The sequence below is a fragment of the Dermacentor andersoni genome, chromosome 6, assembly GCF_023375885.2.
Source record: "Dermacentor andersoni chromosome 6, qqDerAnde1_hic_scaffold, whole genome shotgun sequence".
In the NCBI taxonomy this organism is placed as follows: domain Eukaryota; kingdom Metazoa; phylum Arthropoda; class Arachnida; order Ixodida; family Ixodidae; genus Dermacentor; species Dermacentor andersoni.
In genome coordinates this window covers 100,584,134-100,602,506 of record NC_092819.1, presented here as the reverse complement: position 1 = coordinate 100,602,506, position 18,373 = coordinate 100,584,134, and the positions used below count along the sequence as shown (strand labels likewise).

At 47.2% G+C, this 18,373-nt stretch overlaps 1 protein-coding gene across 1 annotated transcript in view; it reads left to right on the top strand.

The window, feature by feature from the left end:
• The window catches only part of LOC126522636 (uncharacterized), a 152,719-nt gene that overhangs the window by 7,680 nt on the left and 126,666 nt on the right, over nt 1-18,373 (top strand). The gene's annotated exons all lie outside the window — the stretch shown is intronic.

Below are 18,373 nucleotides of genomic sequence, written 5' to 3'. Positions count from 1 at the left end.
TTGTGAATATACGGAGAAACAGCAGATTTCACTCCTGCTTATCTCCAGACTGAGACTTCAGAAGAGACTTAAAAAACGCCGGCCAATGTTGCCGAGTTAGAGGGACACGAAAAAGAAAAAAATACCTTGGACCGCATTAGTCCACTGACTCCTCAAAAAAAAAAAAAAAAGAAAGAATAACCACTCATGCCTTGAGAAGATGCTTGGTATGCCAGCCGGAAGGCGCTGCCGCCTTGAAGCTCCTGCACCAGGCTTCCATGACGTCATCAATTCTGAACTGCTCATGCTCAGGCCTAGCTAATTCTTTATCGCTAAATATGTTCTACATGGCGTTCTAAAGTAAAAGAAAGAGAGAAATAGTGAACTTACCAGTCTTCGAGAGCTTTCCTATAATTATTGAGCCACAACAGCCCATCCACTGTTGTTAGCGTGCTGCGTCTAGACTAGGTGACCGGTTCCGGAACTGTCTCGCGTGTATGTGGGCGATGGACTTTTAAGGAACTGCAAGAAACAAGACAAAAAGACGCATCAAGGAGAAAGTTTGTAGAAACAGAGCGTTATTTCGCACATACTGGATACTGCGCTAAAATTATTTGAGAAGAACTCAATAAACACCCGCAAATAATTGCCAATATCCATGCAAACTACAGCACGGGGAGTCTACGAGTGGCGTTTTCAAGGCGGTCGCCCTGCAGGCATAAAAAATTTTTGCATTCTGCCTATTCGATAGGACAAATTAAGGTGAAATTTTGTATAAACAGAGTACACATTGCGTAAAGACGGGTAAGATAGAAGAAGAAGAAGTATTTTAATGATTGGAAATGTAGAGAGGTCGGCCGGATAATGGTGCATCTGGCCTGCTACTCTACGTAAGGGAAGGGGAAGAGGGGAAGAAAAAGGGTCACAATGGGGGATGATAATGGGAGGAACGACGTGAATGACACATTACACAACTGGTATCACAGGCGTGAGTCCAGGCCCGTGTCACCTAGGAAACGTGAAAGTAAGATAGAGTTCTGAATAGTGTGCGGCTGAATCCTAAATCCTGTAAGTGATTGCCTGTACAAGTTAAAGTAAAGCGCGGCAGACCAGGCAGTTGTGGTGGCAGCCGGCGCAAAACTTTTTCAAGGCTACTGACGGTATGTATGTTGGAGGCACCGCACAGATCACTGAAGTCGGCGTACGTTTACGTATGCCGACTTCAGTGACCTGTGTGGTGCCTCCAACATTAGCTATATAGACTGCATGTGGAAATCCTTGCCCAGTGTGCTTATTAAAAAGGATAGTCGTTGCGCTATCCAGCAACGACCTCGCTGACGAAGCTGCTAGAAAAGCTCACGAGGGAGCAACCCTTGTTTCAATACCTTTATCGCGGACCGACGCAGCCCAACACTTAGGCAAGTTAGCGCACTCTTTGACATTGGAGAAGTGGCACACACCTGAATTCACTCACCATCGCTTGCATTCCCTCGATCCCTCTATGCAACTGCGGCTGTTACCAGGTCTTCCGCGAAATGAGGAAACAGTGCTGTGCCGCTTACGTTTGGGCGTCGCATTCACCAATGCTTATGCATTTCTGATTGGAATGGCTGATAGCGCCGAGTGCAATGCCTGCGGTGTCGAAGAAACCATAGAACACCTACTGTGCTACTGCCCATCTTTTGAAAATGAAAGGCAAGACCTCTGCACAGCTCTCAATCAGCTAGATGGAAAGCCGTTCACCTTGAACAAGATCTTGGGACCATGGCCTCGCATATCGCAGCTACAAAAGGCCACAAAAGCGCTGCTGCGATATTTGAAAGCGACCGGATTGAGTCAGCGTCTGTGATCCGGACTGAGTGACCGACTGATATCTTCAGTGGACTTTCTCTTCTTTCAATCTTTCCGTCCCTCTTTCCCTTTCCCCAGTGTAGGGTAGCCAACCGGGCTCAGTCCTGGTTAACCTCCCTACCTTTCATTTATCATTTTCTCTCTCTCTTTCTCATAGTTCACAGTCAGCGTGAGTTTGCAATCATTTTTTCAGCAATTAAAAAAAAAAGAATGTTCGGCGATTACGACACTCCCTAATGCGAAATTTGAACGAAGCTTGCAGGTGTTTTCATTTCGCGATATAATGAGGCAAAGAATTTGAGACAGATATCGCCGCACCGACTGGCAGTGGGCCAGTGCCGTCAGCGCCGTCGCAGAGGCAGGGGCCGTATGGGAACGCTGGCACGGTGAGAGGTATCGGAGCCAGCTGTGGAAGAAGACGACGACGAACGCGCGAGCAGTGGAACGAGCGTGTTCGCGTGGTTACGCCGAGGGACGCCGACTCTCGGCCCAGGAACGGGCGCCTAAGAGCTGCGCTCTAAATAGGACGTGCATCATTGCAGGTGATTATTCTCTGTTGCGTGATTGGCGTTTTACCAACTTTGGGAGAAGGAGCAAATAAAACATTGGCGGTACATAACGTATTACTCGCCTTCCGGCTTACCGCGTGTGGTGGATGCCCTGAGCGGATCATGAAGCGTTAACGCCTGCGCTTCTTAACGCAAGCGATATGTCAAACTTATCTATTGAATTCACGTCAGATAGTTAAAGAGGAGAGAGAGAGAGAGATAGCGATGTTGACTCTAAAGAGAAGCTCGAGGTGTTAGCCTAGCTGACTTCCTGGCATGCCACTCCGGTTTTTGCGTGAGAAATGGTGTGATATACATCGTGAGTTCCCGGGATCGAGTGAAGCAAGCGGGATGAGCAGTGATATGTTGCAATCGAGTGAAGTAACCGCTGACTGCCAGCGCCTCCTCCTGCTCCACAGAGGCCTTGTGCTGCCCCTCTTTGAAGATAAAGGACTTACGAGCAATCAATACAATGCGATCATACGAGTGGCACATAAGCGTACAGACACCCATGTTCGCACTAAAGCAAGTGACGAAGAAACATTATGACCTGTGGAACGAAGGAAAAAGGTTTGGAGGATTCTTAAGCGTCACCTTTAAGAGAGGAACGCGGCAACATTGAAAAGATCCCTGACTGCTTCTCACGATTCCCGGCAACTGCAGCTTATGTAAACGTAATGTTTACCGGAAGACGCTGGCGGCGAACGCTATGCACGAAGGCGAGCTTTCTGGTAGAAACGCGGCCTCCTGCGTGGGCCGCGGACGCGCGGAGGCGAGCGCCAACTGGATGGTGTTGCGAGGAACCGAGCGGGACACGCCGCTCTATGAATGGTAGAAACGCTGGAAAAGAGGTTGGTGTTTGAGTTTTCGCGTAACAGAATTACGTTTTCTCGTATTTTCTCGTATTAAAATTTGACGCTATCATGCCTGTTGGCTGTGTTGTGTGTAAGTCGTGCTTTACGAATTTTCTGACGAATTTTACTTTTAGAAATTCACTTAGTTGGATAACGCACTTGGGCCAGGCGGAGGGCCCCAAAAAACAAATGGCAGCTGCAACGCTTTGTGTTCGAATTCCCGCTTAACAGAATTGTGTTTTCTCGTATATTCGGATTATAATCCGCTGTCTGCAGGTTTTATGTAATCGTGCTCTACGAATTTTCTGACGCAAGTCACTTTTTAAACATTAATTTACTTCAATAAGGAACTTGCGCGTGGCGGACAGCCTAGGAGAACGAGGATGCATGCTGCACTTTCACGCACGTGCGCGCGCGCATGACGTACGTTGCTTGTGGTGGTGGTGCTTGTGCAACGTGGTCTAACGTCAGTTGAGGTGGTAGTACTTGTCTAACGCCCGCACCAGTTTCACTCTACATCTACTTTTACAGGGTGTAATATAGGCGGATTGTTTTTGTAGAGCATGAGCGGCCCGCTACGTGCTAGTGTACGTTCCGATGGTCCTCAATAAAGTTTTTCCGTCCAATCAATCAATCAATCAATCAATCAATCAATCAATCAATCAATCAATCAATCAATCAATCAATCAATCAATCAATCAATCAATCAATCAATCAATCAATCAATCAATCAATCAATCAATCCAACCATCCATCCGTCCATCCATGTAAACGCTGGTAATGTGCTAGGAAGGGGCAAATTGGTTTAATGCGCCAGGAGATGGTAAATCGAAGCTGTCAAGTCAGCTCCCGTGGTGCATGTCAATGCTGTCGTATCGCATCGAGGGAGGGAGAGGAAAAGGGAGACGGCTGCCGGCGTGAGCTCTCCGCCACTCACCGGGGAAACGCATTCGCCGGAAGCACGTTACGCTTGTTTCGCACGATGAGGAATGGGCCAGACGTAAACGCTGCCGCATAGTGTTACCGTGATGCATTATGAAATGCGATACTCTACTGTCGCATTCATGTAAACACGGCAAGTGACTGATGGGGAGAAGGTTCGAATAGGATGCTGTAAGGGATCCTATTTGATTATTAGACTTGATTATTCACCTTCCTATCATCCATCACGCATGTATGATCGATCCTGGCGATAGTGGCAGCTCGACATCGTATGAGCCCATGAGGAAGGGCAAAAAACGAGAAATAATAAAAAAAAAGAAAACTGTTAAAAAAGACTGTTGTTTCGCACAAACTTCCTTATGGGCATAGTCTTGCATTAAATGGGTGCAGTATCCTTTTTTTTTGTATCAGTATTGTTTAGTTTGACGCTAAGCCACAACAACCACTCGTTTGTTTCAATATGAGTATGTGACGGCTCTTTGACGGATTACCAAGAAGTAGGCTGGTTCAAATAACTTCTTAAACACTGCCTCCTCGTCTCCTTTCCTTTACAGAGGTCTTTATTGGTGTTTGCTTGTTTAAGAGTGCGTGCTTTCGCGCTTTTCAGACCTGTTTGAGCTACAGAGTGGAGCTTGTTCAACGCTCGTTCACAGGTGGCTCGATGGGTGCATGTACGCACACGCACTCACCGGGAACCCGCAGTATCAGCAGACGCTGGCCGCTTGATAGAAGATGCTAGCGATAACGAAGTCATTAATAGAAGGGTGAAAGAAGAAGCGCTATAGGTCCAGAAAAAGTATGTTGCAAGGTAACTTGCAGCGTATTGATGGTACGCTCTAAGGTCGAACTCTACGTGCTATGACGCATAAATGAGAGAGCTGCATCCTTTTCGGCAAACTTACGCTTGCGACAAGCTAGTTGTATGCTATGGAGATGCCTTAATTTTGTTGACACTTTTTCGACGTTGAAATCAAAGGCATTGTTTGAGTGCACTGAACCGGATTAGGCGATTCGGACTGCTAGGCAAAGAACACACACACACACACACACACACACACACACACACACACACACACACACACACACACACACACACACACACACACACACACACACACACACACACACACACACACACACACACACACACACACACACACACACACACACACACACACACACACACACACACACACACATACACACACACACACACACGGAGCGAATTCCCAAAAAGCGGCTTTCTATAGCGCAACGCTGGTATTCCAAGATGGCGTACCGAGAACCCCGCATTTCGGCAATATATTTAGTCGGCGTCGGGTTTGCCGAGACGTAGAAACTAAGAATTAAGTTGCGTGTACACGGCGCCCTGTAACCTTCAAAGTAGGGCAGTCAAAATGGGTTACTCCTGGTTAGCGCCTTCTGTTTTCCTTGCCATATATATCTCTTTTCTCTCCCATCTTCTCAGCGTATACTGCGATGTATTGAGGGAAAAGCATTACCACTATAGGTTAACGAGTACGCGCAATAACTACGTGAGCAACATCCCTTCGCGCTATCTGTCCTTTATTTCCGCCAAGCGGAGCAGTTAAAATAGTCATCGCTATCGCTGGCCTATACGCATCTCAGCCGTTTAGTTTAGCTCGCGTGCTTACGTGTGATTACTCAGGATTTCTTTCGTTCGCGTTTCACCTTTCGCTCGATAACAAGCACGAACGTGCTTTGGCATCGCCGAGTGCGCGAGGCTGAAGTGCGGCGTCTTGCGGCGACGTAAAAAGAAAGGCCGAACAGTGTATGCGCAAAACAGCTAGTGCTTAACGTGACTACTCAAAAGCAAGCACGCGAACTATACTGGCTCTAAGTTTGCGGCACCACGCAGTAATCGACAGCGAGAAACACGCGTCCAAAACAAAAGCAAGGAACAAGTTCTTGTGTGCTGCTGTATACCTCCATCGCTGTCGTATACGTCTTGCAGGCTACCGGGCAAGAACATACAAAAAAAAAAAGGTCGAAATAATGGGATTTCTCTTGCGAACCACATCTTTTTTCCCTCTTTTATAGTGGCTTCGCCATTCATGCGAAGATGCAGAATGTGAGTTAACGAGGTAATAAAGGTGACTTTACGAGCTCGCGAAGCAATCTTCTGAGTGCTTTTGCGTGCACTCGCCTATGATCGCAGAAAAAGAAAAGATGGAAGGATGTGAGCAAGTGTGACAGGTAGCGCGAAACGAAATATACGACATATACTCGAGCTAGCCAGCAATGCCATCGCGGCGCGAGCTCCAGGCTGCATTCAATGCATATGTAAGATACCGGGTGTTTCAGCGAACACTGTCAAAATTTTTGTGAGAAGGATTGCCTGTGGCAGATAGTACAATTATAGTCCGTGAGCTGGTCTACTCGAAGAGGTGGAGATTACTTGCGCAAAAAAACATTGAAATGCATAATTGACTAATTAACAAACATTCACTAATAAGCGTATATCTAATTATATTACTTCACATATTGCAATGTACAAATTGTGCTATCTGCCAGATGCAATTAAAAAAAAATTCGGGAAGTGTTCGCTGAAACAACATGTGTATGGCGGTGAACTCTCGATAAGGGACAGAAAAAAAAAAAAAAATCCTAGCGCCCATCGTTTCTGTCGGTCTCAATTCAGCTAAACCAAAAGCGATCTGATACTGCTGCTTTTCGGTGGCTACCATTAACTGTCTACTTCGAATTGTCAACTAGGTTATTTGAATGCGAATTCTTTTGCTCTGTTCGCATTTTCAGAAAGAAACAAAAATTTATCCGTGGGGGCAAGCACTTCCACTAAAAGTGACCTTCTAAGCAGCTATTACACGAACACAGTCTGGAAACTTCTTTTTCTTTGCTTTGGTTTTCCGGGGCCGGTGGAGACAACGCTTTTCGGTGAGGGTTGACGTCTCAAGGGCCTATGCTTGTTTCCCACACCTGAATATTGTAAGTCCCACCTTTTCGTTATTATGTACGCCAGAAATGTTGCTGGTGACCAGTTATTCAGTGTGCGCCGAATTCCTTACGCTAGTGATACCCTGCTCAACTTGTTTCGCCTTTTTGCCCGTAGACTCGTTTATGTCTCAAATTTCTATGAGCCTAGCGAAGTCGCACACCACAAAGATTGTTCCCAAGTTTGAAGCACTCCCTAAACAAAAGTATCTCAACAATGTGCCTACCTTGCTTGATACATTTGTGCATGCGTTCAACCGACTAGCGATATAATTTTGCCAGTGTTTCCCTGAATGTCGCAGGCGTACTAATGACATCGTATGATAATTGTGTGTTACTGCCGCCATATATTGTACCGAGTGAAGTGAGGTCGGCAGCGCTCAGGCAATCAGACGGAGGAGGTGGAAACAAATGTTTCGCGCGATCCCTCGACAACTTGTTAGGTGTCAGATTTCCGCGTTCTTCGAGGAGTACGGACAATGGCACAAGTTGAACGAATAGATCCTGTATCTCGCTTTACTTGTTTTCTCACTCAACGACTCCTATAGGTACAGAAAACGTCCGCATTCTTCCGCAAAAAAAAAAAAAAATAATAAAGGAAGGAAAGTCATGTTTTTCCCGTAATCATCGAGAAAGACAGCAGAGTGCCAACGCTCTGATGTTCATTTAACTGCCCGTCGATATCTCCGCGATGCCCGAATGACGCAGCGTTCAGCGACTCCAAGTTGTTATGCAGACGGATCGAAGGGATGACGAGGTCGATCACACCAGCCACCGGCGACGGCTCAGTATCATTCGGGCCGACGATAGGCTTCGCGCGACAGCAGCATTTGTCGGCGACGCTCAATCCACTTGAGCGCCATTCTCGAAGCTTTCACCTGGCGCGGCAAAAATAGAACAAAACAAACAAACCAACAAACTAAATCACACTTTCGCGAGGTAGTAATGAAACCCGGCTTCGTTGCGCCAGGAAGAAGCACCGCCACCGCGCAAAAGCCATTCGTTTTCGGCCCCGCCGGCTGGGACGAGTGTACTACACTCGCCCCGAAGTCGAGGAGCCGAGATTGAGCGCTAAAGCGGTGACAGGCAACCTAATTACGAGCCGAGTCGTTTGCCTACTCGGCTGCCACGACGTAGGGCCCAGTGCACGGGCGCGTGGAGCTTCGCCTTCCGTACGCGGTGCCTGCACGAGCCGATATATCGGGTGACGGCCGCGGCCAATCTCGCGCGCCGCAGACGCCTGTGCTCGGCGCGAGCTATATTGGCGGGGTCTTGGCTTGGCGAGCCGGTTCCGCAGACCGTTTCGTCGGGGGGGGGGGGGCGAAGTGATTAATTAGTGCGGGGCTGTCGATCGAAGGGACGTTTATCGAGAAGAAGACGAAAAAAAAAAATACGGAGGAAGTGAAAGCTAGGGCAAGGGTAACTTGGAAGCAAGTGTGGCGACGTTGCAGGCACTTGACTCGCGGCCCTCGTTCACTCGAGGCATAGCGTGTTTGCGCGGCTGTCAGCAGCGCGAAGATGGTACTATTAGAAGGAGGCTGCGTGGTGTCCGAACCATGGTGTTTGTTTTTTCCGGATATGCAGTATTTTCTTGTGCTGGTCGTGGGGTCGTGGGTTTAATTCCCGACTGCGGTGGCCTCATTCTGACAAAAAAAATGTAATGTGAAAATGACCGAATAGTCCAATACTGAATGCTTGAGACTGTGCAAAAAAAAAAAAAAGAAACCCAATCCCAGACGTTAAACAAGTTAATCCGCAAAACTTCGTTATACGGAACCCCTCTATAGCTGTAGCTTGAATGATATAATATATACTTGTGAATATAAGATGAAGCACGCACACACACGCACGCACGCACGCACGCTCGCTCGCTCTGCATTAAGCTCAGACGGAAAGAAATACGAACATAATATCTGTTATCTTTACTGTGGATGCAAGCACTCTGACCTTGTTGGCGTCACCCTAAATGGCAAGGAAATAAGAAGGAACTAGCGGGTAGACTCTTTCAGAAAATTTAAACACTGTTAAAGGCAACCAACCAAACCAGCTCAAGAGCAGTGACAATTTGAAGCTGTAGAGATGCCTTTCTGGGTGGCGACTGGTTTAGCTGCTATGCGGCGTCGAAAGGGGGGCGGGGGGAGGTCGGGGGGTCACTCACGCATGGTACGCATGCCGCTGCACGATGTTCACGCTTGGTGGTGCACGCGCCCAAGTTAAGCCATGTTGTCGCACTGGGCCATTTGCCATGCTTATGGCGATGAAAATGTCAAAGGTATGCATTTAGAATATTAGACTGTACAAGATAATCACTCTTGTTTTATTTACCGGAAGTCATTTAATACAAGTCTAAAGCGGCGACCCTTTCCTCCTTACTGCTCAGTTTTGTTAGGGTCATTTACTCCGTTCACCCGCTTCGGACAGACATCTTGTCTACAGGCTGAAAATGGGAGCATTGTAGCTTAAAAAACGGAGGGGGGGGGAGAGAAATTGCGCGCCATGAACATAGTTTAGCGTTTTAACCCTGGTTTTTGCTGTCGGTAATGTTAGGTTAGTTACGAGCTCTCGCGCGTCATTTAACAGCAAAGGGAGCGGTGAACTTCGCGCCCATATTAAGGTACTTATCTTACGATGTCAGCTTGAACGTCATGCCTCTGACCAGTAATCTACTTAGGTATCACCTTCAACAGAAACTTGCATGATGCAAATGCAGTGCACCATGCTATAACAGCGTGAATAACGCACAGAAGAGCTAACACGCTCGCTGACACGAGTTGAGAGAGAGAATGTGTATACGCACGTGCGTTACTGTGCAACGTTGGTATGCAAGAAACATTTTGTGTTTGGTCGTTTGTGCTATATCGCGCAGAAATCAACTTGAAGTGTTGTGACAGCTCCCTTTGAGTATAGGAATAGGTGGTGGTGTTGCAGCAGGCGGGGTTAAGGCGGACGTAGCCTGGCATACCTGAACGGCAATTGTTCCGCCTGAGCATATCATGCATATCAAGGGCGCGTCACCAGAAGTTGATCAAGCCTGCGTCTCGAAGAAAGGCAATCAACATTCGAAGAACTCCCCTCCTGATTACCGTGTGCCCTTCAGGCAGCACTACATATCCGGAGCTCGCGCATGGAAGACAGGACTGAACAGTTGAGCCTACATTGTTATGTACGAGCGACGCTACACCGCTGATAAAGTGTACCACACTACCAGCGGGAAATACATCCCGTCACTTACATATGGAGGTTCGATATGCTACTTTGAATATGTATCAGGTTCTTGATTTAATATGAAAAGAACCGTCTTGTTGCTGAGCGCGAGCTTGCAGATTCGATTCTTTGGTGGTGCGGCCGTGGTCTAAGCGCGCACAGTGCATAAACTCTAGTGTTTAGAGCCTCCGGTGAACGTTACGCTCCAAGTCGTCAAAATTATACTACAATATGACGTAGTCTAATTTCAATAATATTTAAGGTAAATAGAACTGTTTATAATTTTTTTTTTGCGATACTAACCTTGATTTGACTTTCGAACACACCGGCTTCCATACGTAATATTAACACGTTAGCATTCTTACGGTATTTCACACTTTCCGGCAGCTATGTATCTATTTATGTAGGCATGTTTATCTCTAACCATTCTGCCGACAACCTGGGTCACTGGACAGTCCGTGGTCGAATGGGAAGCGCACAGGGCTGCTGTACTGAGGGAACGGGGTTCGAAATCAACCGTCGAACCAACTTGGGTCACTCATTATGTGGCCATGCGTACATATGTGTGCCGCTCTTCAATGGGCCTCTTTCATTCCGACATGGGTCAGTGTAGGCGTGGGACTGGGTGGGCAATTCTGCAATTCTTTGGCGTCGACTTGGAAGACTGAGCGTGTGTCATTTTGTCTTTGTTGGTGCTCAATGAACCTCTTCGATGCCTACTTGAGTCACTGGTTATGTGCCAGTAGTTGTGTGCCGCTCTACAATGAACGGGTTTTACGCCAACTTGGATAACTAGGTATGTGCTGCTGGGAATGTGCCAATCTACAGTGACGCGAGGAACTGAGCCCACTTCACAAGGGTTCCTCAGGGACAGCAGCCCGACATTTTAGCAGGCTGCGCCGAAAATGCACTGACTGCGTGCTGCTTTTCAAGGAAAGTGTTTCACGTCAACACTTTAGCAAGCTGCGGCATTAGTGCACTGGGTATGTGCTGCTCTTCAGCGAACCTTTGGCCAACTTGGGTGACTGAGCATTTGCCACTGGGTGTGCGACAAGCGAGGTCAGCGTTCTCACGCACCGGCGCGCCACGCTTGTGGTCTCGGAGGCCACGCGGGATGGATGGATGGAAGGTAGGAGCTTTGAGACGCGGTGATGGCAGTTGCAACCATGCTCGGATCTTTATTTTTGTTTATATGTGTTGTAAGTTATCAAAATTCGCCATTTTCTTTAAATACGTCTTCCTACACTTTTAACCTTATATAACCTCTCTGCTTTCGAGCCGCCAATCTTCCGATCGATTTTTGCTGATTTCCACCGCATATTTATTTACGTGACTATTGTTATCTCTAAACCCTAGGGCCTCGGGAAGCGGGAGCGTGCCCGCATCGACATCGAGATGGATGCCATCGCATTTTAGTATGAGGTGTTCTATTGTTTGTGCAGATTTACCACACACAGTACACGTGTCTTCTCCTTCGTTCAATTTCTTTTTATAGCTGCGCGTTCTAAGACATCCTGACCTAGCTTCAAAGAGTAGGCCACTGCCTTTTGAGTTATCATAAAACGCTTCCTTCCTGATCTGCTGTTTCCAGTATCGATATAGTTCAACCCTATGCTTCTTTTCCATTGAATTTATCCAATTTTTACCTTTTATTTTACCTGAATTATCCGATTACGCGCAGACTCTTCTGCAGCGCCACCAGATGTCGCTGTGAGTCCAGAAAGAAGCGCCACGAGTAACTACTTAAGAGGAAAAAACGAAATCAGAAAAGAAACAAGTTATGATAACTCAAAGGAAAGCTCATTACTTTTCGAAGCGAGATCGGGATGCCTTAGAACACGGGCTTTTAAAGCGAGATATAACAAGGAAGAATCATGCGCTTGCTGCGGTTAAGCTAGGGAAATGATGGAGCATGTTTATTAGAACGTGTAGATGTCTGCTCAGCGGTCGATTTAGGAACCACTGGCCTCCCTGAAGCCCTTGGGTTCAGCGAGAGCAAAGGGAATGTAAGCATGTCCGCAGTAGAGATTAATTAGTAAGAGGCGATCAGAAGATTGGCGGGAGAAAAGTAGGGAAACGACAAACAGCGAAGGCGTACAAAAACAAAGTTCGCAATAGGGGTTCAGAAACTTTTGTTATGGGAATTCATCGTGTTTTCGTTTTCCTTTTTCTTTTTTCTTTTTTGACATAGGTAGGACATTAGGCAATAAGATAACAAGAGCTTGGTGGCACAGCCCACCCCTATGTTCCAAAGGGAACGCTCATAACATCCATCCATCGATCCATGCATCCATCGAAGCGCGTTTATCGAAGCGCGATAGATCATCCCGGTTGACACATGGCGCGTTCCCCGCATTAGCAAGCACCAGTGCGTCATGCATCTTGGAGGCCACGCACAGACTTCTCAGCAGCGCCAATAGATGGCCCTGTATGTCCCCAAAGAAGTGCGAAAGATGAGCGCGGTTGCCGCAGGACGCGTTTATCAGCGTGTACACGAACCGGCGCGCCATGCATTTTGGAGGCCACGCAGAGGCTGCAGGGGAGCGGCGCCACTAGATGGCACCAACTGTTCTTAGCTAAGCACGAAAGAGGAACCGTGCAGCAGTACGCGTCTCATGCATCACTCTCTTCGACGGTGGCAATGCGTTGCGTCGCCATATTGATTCAATGCTAAACGCATTGCCGTCGACAGTCATCGCTAGGTTTGTTCTGCCGAATTTTTTGTATAGTAAAATGAATGCATAGAGGCTGAATGAATGGCTGGCGACACTTACTTTGAATAATTAATGGTGTAGATTCCGTCTAGGGCTCTGTCTGTTTACCCAAGCACCTATAGCCACTCTTTCTCGTGTTACATTTGTCCCTAGACACAGACGCTGCTGACGGGCGGGAAAGGGGAGGGGTTGCAGAGAATTTTGACTACTTTACGGGGTTGATAAAGGCAAAATGAGACATCCACCCAAACGTGGCAAATTGCTACGAAGGAAACTCATACAGGTTCCTCAATAGAAAATGCCTCGCAGTTTAGGAAAAATTCGCCTCATTTTCCGTTTATTAATTACTTCTCTCCACCTTGCGGTTTCCTGCAGAACTATTACGTCATACTTTACAGGGTCTTCAGGTTCTGGTCCCCAGGCTAAAGTTTCTTAATTTCATTTCATTTGATGTTATTATACCAGTACATAATAGAATGCCCTCTATAATTATGTGTATAACAATGAAAAACGTGCTTTAGCAGCTTGAGTGGCCACGATCGTAGAGTTTCATACAATAATTACAAGACGGAAATCTGGTGCTAGTGTCTACGGGAGCTGCAATTGGAGCGGTTCAGGCAGTGGAAATTATGGAAAGTAGATAGATTTGCGTAAACTTCGTTCTTCTGGCTTCAAACGGCTTCGTGGCTTTGTAAACTCGTCATTTTCAACAAAGTAATGCGTAATAAATAATTAAATATTATTAAAATGATTAAAAAATTCAAATAATTAAAATGCGTTTGGCAGGCATTCTCAGATCACGAACAGCAGATTGCCATTATCCCTCAAAAGATAAGTGTATAACAGCTGCGTCTTACCAGTACTCACCTACGGGGCAGAAACCTGGAGGCTTACGAAAAGGGTCATACTTAAATTGAGGACGACGCAATGAGCTATGGAAAAAAGAATGATGGGTGTAACGTTAAGGGATAAGAAAAGAGCAGATTGGGTGAGGGAACAAACGCGAGTTAATGACATCTTAGTTGAGATCAAGAAAATGAAATTGGCATGGGCAGGACATGTAATGAGGAGGGAAGATAACCGATGGTCATTAAGGATTACGAACTGTATTGTAAGAGAAGGGAAGCGTAGCAGGGGGCGGCAGAAAGTTAGGTGGGCGGATGAGATTAAGAAGTTTCCAGGGACAACATGGCCACAATTAGCACGCGGCCGGGGTAGCTGGTGAAGTATGGGAGAGGCCTTTGCCCTGCAGTGGGCGTAGCCAGGCTGATGATGATGATGATGATTCGATGGCAGGGTTCTAACACAAACTCTAGCATAGAAGCCCGACATTGAAACAATTACACCATGGACGCCTGCATTGACAAGCGACATAAAATGCCCTTATGAATTTCTCGCTTGTAAGCCAGTAACTTGAGACGCTTGGCGCGTTTCAACAAGTTTAACCGTCGCAATCAGTAGCGATTGTGCGTGTTCGTAGCGTCTTCTGCACATAGAAAAGCATAAATTGCTCTGAAATTTGCGACAATGAAGGCATATAAACAAAGCCACAAGAACGTCTTAATCCAGAAGCACGAAGATCAGGCAAATCCATGTACTTCCCATCATTCCCATGGTGGCTGCACGATTGCAGCGCCAGAATTCCCTCTAGTAATTATTGTAGGAAACCGGACGGCCACGACAGCCACAGGTCACAAAGGCAACAATGAAGAAGATGGGTGGTACAGAACATTTTATGCACAGAAAATAATGTTTTCTTGACCATAAAATAAGAAACGCACACTAGAAAAGACATTAGGACGTCATTTTCAGTAGAGTGTGCTTCGACATTTCTGATGAATATCCAGCCAGTTTTTCTGCTTATTTATTTTAATTATGCGTACAGTTTTCCGACTGCGGCGAAGCGCCACAGAAGCCGAGGGGTTCCTCAAGCTGTTCGTGCAGCTTTCTGCGGCGTGAGCTGTCATGGCCACATTACAATAGGCATTTCGGTTGGCGGTGTTGTCCTCGGCCGCCGCAGGCGTTGGTGTTCGGCGAAACTATCGCCGGGACTGAGACAGACAGACAGACAGACAAAAAACTTTAATTAGTCCTAAGGGACTACGTTGTCGTAGTCGCGGGCCGCACCCGCGCCGGGGGCGGAAGACCATGATCTTCAGCCCTGTCGCAGGCCCTTTGGACAGCCCGAAGCTGGACTTGAAGGTCGTCGCTCTTGACGGCTTCCTCCCAGTCTTCTTGCCTGTTGAAAGGCGAGTGGCGCAACGCAGAACATTGCCACAGCATGTGGTTCAACGTGGACCGTTCCTCGCCGCAGTCTGGGCAGCGAGGATCCACACCCGGAGTGTAGTGGCTCAGCCTTGAGCGAGACGGAAAGGAGCCCGTCTGCAACATTCGCAGCACCGAGGCCTGGGGTCTGCCAAGTTTCGGGTGAGGAGCTGGAAACTGCCTGCGTCCCAGCTGGTAGTGAGCAGTTATCTCGTGGAATGTAAGCAGCGGGTCCGTCGTTCGGTCGATCCCCTGCAAAGCCGGGCCCCTCGGACCGGCTGAGAGAAAAATAAATAAACCAACTTACACCAGGAGCGAACGCGTGCCCTCTGCGTGTATAGTCAGCTACTCTGCCACTGAGCCGCGCCTTTTTTTAAAAACATGGTATCTATTACAATGAATGAAATAATGTATCTACAGGAACTATTTACAATAATATGAGCAGGTGACTATAAGTGATCACAGTTATACGGACAGTACATACAAAGTAAACGTCACACGAAGGAACATCTTTCCCATCAGAACAAAAACTTGAACGAAGTTAAGCACCTAATCAAAAGTAGATACCGACCCGGCTGACATTCTTTGGGATCGTAAATGTCCTTTAAGTGCGTAATCATTTCAGCGGAATGCGATCTTGTGGAAAATGTTCTTTCTGCATTTCGGTCTCGCACACGAGTATTCCATAGGCTTTGCAGGCCTATTAGTAAAAACATATCGTATGGTACATCATCACACGAAACAACAAGACATCGGATGCTGTGAGAAAGTAGATGAAAAGATTTCTGGAAACTTGTATGGAGGACATCCCAGAATAAAATTGTAAAGAGCTGCACCTGCGGTTTCTAGATTGCATCGGAATCATGCCCTATAAACGGGTTCTAGCGCGCAGAAGACACGCGATGTGACATGCGCGCCGCGTAGCGTCGATGCAACTGCAACTTCGCCGTGCAGCAACTTCGCCGTGCGCGTAATATGCAACTGCACACTTCGCCGTGCAGTTGCATATTACTATACCAGGTGGCGCGCCATGTAGCAGTTGCATAAGTAGTGGTACAGGGTAGATAGAGAAAATTTGAGGGGGAAAAGAAAGCAGATTAAGGAGATGTATACAAAAGTGTTAGAATGAAAAACAAACAAAGATGTATACCAGTGTCGCAGCACCGACGTGCCGACGCGCCAACGAACTTTTTACAGCCGACTCACGTACATACACGTACGTTTCGCGCCGGCTGGTGCAAAACTTGCGAGTGGAGCGAGCGTGTGAGGTTGGACAAGTTAAGTAGTTCTTGCATTTCAATGTGGCAGCATATTTTTCCTGCTCCGCTACACCCGATTAATTAAAGCTGGCTAGGTGTCTATGTCGCCGCCCCGTTTCGAAGGGGATGCCAATAAGCCATCATCATCATATGCGTTAGCAGCGTATCGTTCCACTTCTCTCGCGATGTGAAATGCGCGCCGCGTAGCGTATATGCGTGAACCCTTTCCATTGCAGTTGCATATTAATATACAAGGCGGCACGCCATGTAGCAGTTGCATGACGCACAAAAGCACAGTTCGCAATAGGGGATCAGAAAATTTGGGTGTGGGATCATAGTGCTTTTTTTTTTCTTTTTTATTGTTTAACCTAGGTAGGACATTAGGGAGTATAATAACAAGAGCTTGGTGGCGCAACCCACCGCCCCGTTCCAAAGGGGACGATCATAGCATCCGTCCGTCCGTCCGTCCGTCCGTCCATCCATCCATCCATCCATCCATCCATCCATCCATCCATCCATCCATCCATCCATCCATCCATCCATCCATCCATCCAGCATAGGTGGCGGTACAAGGTAGATAGAGAAGGTTTGAGGAACATAAAGAAGATTAAGGAGTGCATACAAACACGCTAGAATGAAAACTATGTGACTGTTTGTCACCGTTAAGTTTCGAAGGACATGCCACTAAATCATTATCACCTTCATTAGCATAGTATCATGCCATTTGTCACGCGATGTGACGTGCGCGCCACGTAGCGTCGATATGAGCAAACTTTGCATTGCAGTTGCGTTGTATTCCACCAGGTGTATCGACATGTAGCAGTTACACGTACCACTTGCATGCTGCAAGTAGCTGGACCTGGTAAACTCAAGCAGGCTAGATGACTATTTGGCACCACCCCATTCCAAAGCAGGATGCCAATAAATCATCATCATCATCATCATCATCATCATCATCATCATCATCATCATCATCATCATCATCATCATCATCATCATCATCATCATCATCATCATAATCATCATCATCATCATAATCATCATCATCATCATCTTCTTCTTCTTCTTCTTCTTCTTCTTCTTCTTCATCATCATCATCATCATCATCATCACCACCACCACCACCACCATAACGTGCCACGGGTCAAGGGATCTGACATGTGCGCCGCCGCGTAGTTTGGATACCTGTGTTTAGTCTCCGGTACAACGTTATGGTGCCTCATCACAAGGGACGAACCGCTGATGATGAAGCGAATCGTCGAGCTATGCGCGCGGCTGCAACCATGCAACGTCGAGCTCAGCAGACCACTGTGCAGAGAGCAGCACAAGCCGCAGCGTACCGTCGACGCCGGGCGGGCAGTTCAGATCGTTCTCATGAAAACGACGCGAAGAGACTTCACCACCAAGACCCTCTTGTGCGTGCTGCCGAAAATGGAGCTCCTATGACTACGCTGTGACTGTGCTGCGTGTGCTACGCAGGTCTGTGACTTTTTTCCGTGACCCTATCGAGGCGAGAATGGGAAAGAAAACTCGGTGCAATTCAATATACTTCCCTATTTGGCGCAAGCTCTCGCCTGTTAGTTGAAACTTAATTAGTAAGCTGGGTACACACAATACCGCAACAATATCATGCCATAATTATAGTACTACGTTGGCGTGGAACTAGCCCATGTTCTGTATCTCATTACGCGTGAGGCGGGATTAATTGTTGCATTTGATAAAGTGCGTATGCGGGGACCGCGCCGGATTAATTGAGGGATTTTGAGCTTGAAAGGGCTATCATG